We start from the raw sequence: 8,357 nt of genomic DNA, 5'->3' as shown, positions 1-8,357 counted from the left end.
GCATCCATTATGGGATTCTTCCGGGAAAAAAGGAGGTAGAAGCATTTGGGGAAAGAAAGAAAGAAAGAAAGAAAGAAAGAAAGAAAGAAAGAAAGAAAGAAAGAAAGAAAGAAAGAAAGAAAGAAAGAGGGAGTAGAAGAAGGTGGGAGGGAGGGAGGAAGAGAGGAAGAACGGAAGGGAGGAAATAGAAGGGGGAAGAAAGGGAGGGAAGGAAGGAAGGAAGGAGGAAGAAAGGGAGGGAGGGAGGAAATAGAAGAAGGGGAAAGAAGGAAGGAAGGAGAGAGAGAGAAAGAGAGAGAGAAAGAGAAAGAAAGAAGGGAGGGAGGGAGGGAAGAAAGAAGGAAGGAAGGGGAGAGTAGAAGAAGGAGGGAGGGAGGCAGAGAGGAAGGGAGGAAATAGAAGGGGGAAGAAAGGGAGGGAGGGAAGGAGGGAAGGAAGGAGGAAGAGAGGGAGGGAGGAAATAGAAGAAGGGGAAAGAAGGAAGGAAGGAGAGAGAGACAAAAGAGAGCGAAAGGAAGGGAGGAAGGAAGGAAGGAAGAAAGGAAAGAAGAAAGGAAGACTAGAAGTCTTTGGTATTCAAATTGTCCACTAGATGACAGCAAAGGGATACAATTGGCTGTAGACCTTGGTAGGCTCCTCCTGAGCTTCACTGGAGAACTTAAGGAAAAGGTTATAGATGGACAAGCTTTGGAAAACACAACCGGTTAGGTGTTAAATATTGGATCCATGGCAATCACAGCAGAAGTGGTCATCTCAATACAGAAGCCCTGTGAGATCATCTTGGACATGGCAACCTTCTATGGGTGGTCATTGTATCCCCGGAATATAAAACTCTCTTGTCTTGTTGGAATGCCAAAGATATGTTTGCTTGCTTGGGAAATTCTATTAATCTTTTCTAGGGTTTGAGAACTCAGGTGGATGACCATAATCTGGAGGGAATGGCCTGGGACCAACGATGATGATGACCTTCTTCCTCTTCCTCCGACACGGCCATGGCCACGGCCTTGGCCACGGCCTCGGCCACGGCCACTCCACCTTCTGATGCTCCTTCTTCTGATGCTCCTTCTCCTCCTCCTCCTCTTTCTCCTTATGCTTCTTCTTCTTTTTCTTCTTCTTCTTCTTCTTCTTCTTCTTCTTCTTCTTCTTCTCCTTTTCCTCCTCCTCTTCCTCCTCCTCCTTATGCTTCTTCTTCTTTTTCTTCTTCTTCCCCTCCTCCTCCTCCTCTTCCTTCATCTCCTCCTCCTCCTTCTCCTTCTCCTCCTCCTCCTTTCCCTTGTCCTCCTCATTCTCTTCCTTCTCCTTCCTCGCCATAAAAGAAGGAACCATGTTCAAGAACTTATTAACACCACCGCAAGTGTTAATTCCAGCCGGGGTGGGGTGGGGTGGGGGAACGGGATGAGAAAAGAATGAAAATACGATCTTTGTGCCTGAAAGAAAAAGACAAGACCAGCTGAAGAAGTTGCTTGCAAAAGAAGAGACATCAAGGTCATTCTTAGTGGTGAGACCTACCTCCTGGTGTCCCGTTCTAGATCTCCTATTTTAAGAATATTTCACTGGAGAAGGAGCAGAAGAGATGAGCAAGGTCTGGATGGAAGACGACGTTGAGTATGGAAGGAAGGGAAGCTATCAACCAAATATATAGCTTAATGTCTACCAGCCAGACGTATTGGCAGTTCATTCCACACCGATTAAAAATAGCACCAAGCAAATTTTAATTAGCGATGATGGGGGAAAGAACATTACTTCCGTGCCGTAGAGTATCTCAAGAGCTTTTGGCAGGAATTATAACCACCACAATAAAGTGAATTAAAAAAATCCCATGACTTGAATGTCTTTGCTTCTGTGTGTTTTGGTGTGTGTGTATACACGTGTATATGTGTACAAATTTCACATTTCCTGCTTTGTCATTCTTTCAGGAAGTTCATCAAACAAGTCCACCTCCTAGTGGTCACTATTAAAAAACACACATACACACACTCATTTATTTATGTTTTTTTTAAGTTTGTTTTTTTTAAAAAAAAAATCTGGATGAATTATATTTCTTCAGAAGTGGTGGGAGCTTCACCGATGGAAGCTTTCAAGAAGAGACTGGACTGCCATCTGTCATCAATGGTGTAGGGCAGTGATGGCGAATCTTTTTGCCGTTGTGTGCCAAAAGCAGGGGGAGCATGGGGGGGGGCGCCCATGTGTACCCACACCCATAATTCAGTGCGCCCCAACCCCTGTGCATGTGTGGGTGACACTCCTGTGCTCCACCCGCTTTTGGCATACGATGGCACGGTGGGCCCAGTAGACCCGTTTTTCACCCAACCCAGGCTCCAGAGGCATTCTTGGAGCCTGGGGAGGGCAAAAACAGCCTTCCCCATCCCCCCGGAGGTCCTCCGGAGGCCGGAAATGGCCCATTTGCTGACTTCCGGTGGGACTGGAACGCCCGTTCTTCGCTCTCCCCAAGCTCCAGAGCCTTTCTAGGAGCCTGGGGAGGGCAAAAACAGTCTTCCCCACCTTCCCGGAGGCCTTCCGGAGGCCGGAAATAGCCTGTTTCCCGACTTCCGGTGGGCCCATAAAGCCCAAAAATCAGCAGAGCTAGGGCAATGCTCGCGTTCCAATTCTGTTAATCTATTATTCTGCTATTTATTCTGTTCCTGGCAGAGTTTCTTTGTTTGCTAAGGTTTGGGTTTCTCTTTTAAATGAGTTATTCACACTCCGAGCATCATAAATGGAAGCTATGAAGCCGTCGGGAGGTGGGGGTGGGAGGGAGTTGTGATTGTGAATAACAACAAGAATAACATCAGCAATAATAATGGAACAGTTCGTGCCAGGATCTAGATGAAAGGGTTTCACTGCTGTTCTTAAGCATTTGTTTAAGAGGGCGTTCAATCTAACTTGATTTAAATCCTTGACTTACTGACGCTGATTACTAAAACTTTGACTCCGCCTTAAAGGGGAGTCCAACTCCTTCAAAAGACATCTGCCTGACATGAACTGCCCAAACCAGTTGGAAAGCTGGCGAGGAGGAGGTGAAGCTTTTCCTAGGACTGGGAGATGGTGCTCACGATTAGAATTCCAGGGGGATTCTAGTGGAGAGAGAGGGGGGGAGAGATAGAGGGAGAAGGAGAGAGGGAGAGATGGAAAGAGAGAGGGGGGAGAGGGAGGGAAGGAGGAAGAGAGGGGGAGGGAGGAAGGAAAGGAGGGAGAAAGGAAGGGAGAAGGAGAGAGGGAGAGATGGAAAGAGAGAGGGGGGAGAGGGAGGGAAGGAGGAAGAGAGGGGGAGGGAGGAAGGAAAGGAGGGAGAAAGGAAGGGAGAAGGAGAGAGGGAGATGGAAAGAGAGAGGGGGGAGAGGGAGGGAAGGAGGAAGAGAGGGGGAGGGAGGGAGGAAGGAAAGGAGGGAGAAAGGAAGGGAGAAGGAGAGAGGGGAGGGAGGGAGGGAGAGATGGAAAGAGATAGAGAGGGTTAGAAAGAGGGGGTTAAATGAGAGATAAATTCGATACTCTAGAATACGGTGGTCAGAAATAATTGTACAGCACTAGCACTGTTTAAAATAGTTTGTTTTTACCTTTGTTTCATGGCGAGTGGAATGCCAGGACAACTGCACTGTATTCAATATATTTATGTCTAAATAATAAAAATGTATTTTTTAAAAAGAAAGAGATAGAGGGCGGATAGGGAGGGAGGAAAGGAGGGAGAAGGAGAGAAGGGGAAAAAGGGAGGGAGGGAGAAAGGAAGGGAGAAAGAGAGAGGGGGAAGGAAGGAGGGAGGGAGGAAGGAAGGGAGAAAGAGAGAGAAGGAAGGAGGGAGGGAGAAAGAAAAGAAAGAAAGGAGGGAGGAAGGAAGGGAGAAAGAGAGAGAAGGAAGGAGGGAGGGAGAAAGAAAAGAAAGAAAGGAGGGAGGAAGGAAGGGAGAAAGAGAGAGAAGGAAGGAGGGAGGGAGAAAGAAAAGAAAGAAAGGAGGGAGAAAGGAAGGGAGAAAGAGAGAGGGGGAAGGAAGGAGGGAGGGAAGGAGGAAGAAAAGAAAGAAAGGAGGGAGAAAGGGAGGGAGGGAGAAAGAGAGAGGGAGGAGGGAGGGAGGAATTTTTTTTTTTTTTGCAACTGTGAATCTTTCTCTGTCTTTCCCCTTCTCTCATTTTATTTACTTGTCCTTTTGTCTTCAGTAACATTCCTGTTGCATCTAATGGTATGTGGGAAGTGACCTCGGGGAGGAAGCGGGAGAAACTGACTAGGGAACAATCAGATAAAAGGAGGGGAATCCCACAGCTGCATAACAGGCAAAGAAACTCAGAAAAGGATTTTCTACCAGTCTGTAAAAAAAGAGACAGACAAAAAAAAGGCTCCGATTTTCAGACTTGCAAGTTTCTGTTAACGTGGTCTTACACTAAAGTAGAATGAGCTCTTCCGGTCCGTTTCCTGTCTTCTCTCCTTGGGAAGGCTGACTCGGTGTCATCCCACAATGACTATTGCATCAGATGATGAATAATAGATGCATCTACAGGTTGCACCAAAGCCCAATTGCAACCACATGCTTAATAAAAGGAGGGGGGGGAAAACAAAGCAAGCAGATTCGGCAAGGAAAAACCAGAACTAATTTGCACTGGGGGGAAAAAAAAACACACCCTCTCCCGAATTAAATTTAGGAATTCACATGAGCACCTAAACTGGTCAGAACTGGTCCTTAACTGCAGATAAAAAGAGATTGCAAATGCAAATGTTACGGATTTTCTGGAAGAGCTGGATGCCTAGGACAGGATTTAAACTTGCTTGGCTATTCCTGATTAATTAATTATACGAATGTTAGCTAAATAAATATGCAGATAGGAATCAGATATGCACCGCTTCGGTTCCTTTTCTCCCTCTGGAAAGGCCCCAACGATCATTACACTTTATAAATAATCCTCGAGATAGGACCAATCACTTATTGGCCGTTTAAAGTTCTGATGGACTTGCTAAGAGTTAAGGAAAATGGATATGAAGTGGTATGGAGGTGGTACCTAACGCCACGTAAATTCAATCAAATAGATGGTAAATATACAAATATTTGCTGGAGGTGCAAGAAAGAGGTTGGAACATATAAACACATGTGGTGGGATTGTGATAGTGCACAAAAAATATGGGATATGATGTTTAGAGAAATTAGAGCACTTTTGAATGTAAATTTAGACATGTCACCGAGAATTGCATGGTAGAAAAACGGGATATAAATGGAAAAAAAAAAGGAATTGATTGCAAATTTGATAATGGCAGCTAGACTAGTGATGACTAAATATTGGGGACGAAATTGGGACATTCAAAGAAATGAGTGGTATAATGAAATTTGGAGTATGGCAACAAATGATAAATTAACAACAGAAAATAAATTTATAAAAGGGATGATCCAAAGCAAACAATGATAATGAAATATGGGGGGATTTTATAAAATCAGTGTTGGTGGAAGGCAAAGGGAATAAAGTTACTCAAGAATATAGATTGATTTGGTGGGGATAAGGGCAAAATTGGAATATATTGTATATCTTTTAGTTATAGAAGAAGAAATATAAGGGGGAAAATGGTCTTGGGGGGGTGCACTGTAATATTTGTATTTTCCCCCCTTTTTTGTATTTAGTTGTATATGTACTATGTTTGTATTATTTGTATTTAAAGTAAAAAAAAAAAGTTCTGATGGATTTATCTCGAGTCTATTTACAACCTGGATTTGAAAATCCGATAGGTGCTATGCACAACAGTTTGCAGGATCCTAAAGTCCCATGACTTCATTTTGAGATGGTTTTGTCCTAATTTTCTATCAAACCGGCCCCATAGCAAACTATTAGTTCACTTAAGGACCATGGCGGTTGCTTCACGACTGCCGTGTTCGCTTAACAACCATTGTAACAATATTCATGAAATCAGGTCACTCAGGTAAGTGACTCACTTCATAATCGTCACGAGATACGTGTCAGTATAGTTGCCAATACGACCGTAATGGATTCCGTTACGGTTATAACTCAAACATTCTTCTTCTTCTTGTGCCATATCCATCAACGGACATTGTCGATTATATTGGCGATCCTATTTTTATCAACAGCCACACAAAAAAGTGTTGAGTTTTGTCCAAACTGGTCCCTTGGATTTTGAAGCCCTGATGTTTTTCTTCTGCCTGGACCTCATTTGCCTTCAATCTTTCCTTGGAAGATTATTTTTTTATTTTATTTTTTTTATTAATCATATTTCTATGCCGCCCACTCTCCGAGGACTCTGAGTGGCCTACAACAATTGACAGTATATTAAATAGCATATTGCCCCCAACAATCTGGGTCCCCATTTTACCCACCTCGGAAGGATGGAAGGCTGAGTCAACCTTGAGCCGGTGAGATTTGATCTGCTGATCTGCTGAGCTAGCAGTCAGCTGAAGTAGCTGCAGTACAGCACTCTAACCACTGCGCCACCTCGGCTCTTTAAGTGAAGGATGCCGTATTTTTGGGGGTGTCGCATCACATGACCAAAATATTCTAACTCGATTTTTTTTGTGGCCTTGATTATTTCCCTTGCCTTTCCCAGGTGGCCTATCGTCTCCTCATTTCTGATTCAAACATTATTCCAACTCAAACATTACTCACTTACTCAAACCATTGTTTAAACGTGTACCAAAGTGAGAAAATATTGGGAGAAAATACGTAGCTGGCCAGAAAAGATAACTAAACAGAATATAGACCTGAAATGAGAAATATATCTATTGGGTTTAATACCGGAGGGCTTTGACAAAGGAACCACATATTTAGTCTTACATGTATTGATAGCAGCAAGGATTATATTTGCTAAATACTGGAAAAATGAGAACACCCCGCCAGATGAGGAAGTAATTCGAAAAATTACAGCGCTGGCTCTTCGGCTTTGAAACAGAGATGAGCATCGCCCCCTAGAGTCGGGAACAACTAGCACGCAAGTGTGGGGGAACCTTTACCTTATAGTTGCGAAAGTGGCGTATAAAACAATAGCAGTTACATGGACAAAAGAGAAAAGAGTTTATGGCGGGGAAGTACAGAATGAAAAAGTCAGAAGTGGGACAATGACTTGGCAAAGAATGACACTGGGGAAACTGAATCATGGGTGCGGATGAATTTGTCACTAACCTAGAAAACAGCCTCTTAGATGGCTAAGAAAACCACCTGTGAAAAATAGTAGTTATGTTAAAAAGAGAGAGAGAAGGATCTTACGGCAAGCAAATTACAGGATGGAAGAGTCTTAGGGAGTCATTGACTTGACAAACAAAAACATTCAGGGGAAATCAAATCACAGGAAGGGGTCAAATTGCTCCCCAAAATGGAATCTGAATATTTCTTCTGCATTTCCCTCCTTCCTTTGGAAAGAAATGAGGTTCACACTTCAATTCAATTCAGAATAGAGCTGGAAAGAACCTCAGAGGTCTTCCAGTCCAAACTCTTGCTGAAGCAGGAGGCCCAGTGGTGGGATTCAGCCAGTTCGGGCGAACTGGTAGGTAAATTGCTGGCTGGCCCCACCCCTTCCCACTCCGCCCCTTCCAGGAGTCCCCATGTGCCCCATTTTGGCTGCCAGGTAAGTGCAGGGAGGCCTCTTAGGCCCAAAAGAGGGCGTGAGGGGATGTGGCATGCCCCCATCCCCCCCGTGGCCCGTTTTCACTCCCAGGAGGCTGCAGGGAGGCCTAAAGGTAAAGGTAAAGGTTCCCCTTGCACATATGTGCTAGTTGTTCCTGACTCTAGGGAGTGGCGCTCATCTCTGTTTCAAAGCTGAAGAGTCAGCGCTGTCCGAAGGCGTCTCCGTGGTCATGTGGCCAGCATAACTCAACGCCAAAGGCGCATGGAACGCTGTTCCCTTCCCATCAAAGGTGGTCCCTATTTTTCTACCTGCATTTTTTACCTGCTTTCGAACTGCTAGGTTGGCAGAAGCTGGGACAAGGAACGGGAGCTCACCCCGTTACGCGGCACTAGGGATTCGAACCACTGAACTGCCAACCTTTTGATCGACAAGCTCAGCATCTTAGCCGCTGAGCCACCATGTCTCCTACTAGGCCCAAAAAGGGGCGTAGGAGGCCTGTCACACCCCCTGGCCACGCCCACCATGCCCACACCCACCCAGCCGGTCATTAGGGCAGAGAACCAGTTTTGAAATTATTTGAATTCCACCACTGAGGAGACCTTCTACCATTTCAGACAAGTGGCTGTCCAGTCTCTTCTTAAAAACCTCCACCGTTGGAGCAGCACCCACTACTTCTGAAGGCAAATCTCTCCACTGGTTCATTGTTCTCACTGTTAGGAAAATGTCTCCTTACTTCCAGAGTTCTTGGGACAGTTGAAAGTGGAGGAATTCTCGCAAAATTCCTAGGATCTACAAGGGAGACCGAGAGCAGGAAA

The sequence above is a fragment of the Pantherophis guttatus genome, chromosome 18 (genome assembly GCF_059756535.1).
Source record: "Pantherophis guttatus breed Tessera chromosome 18, ASM5975653v1, whole genome shotgun sequence".
NCBI lineage: Eukaryota > Metazoa > Chordata > Lepidosauria > Squamata > Colubridae > Pantherophis > Pantherophis guttatus.
Note: the sequence above shows the minus strand (reverse complement) of the source record.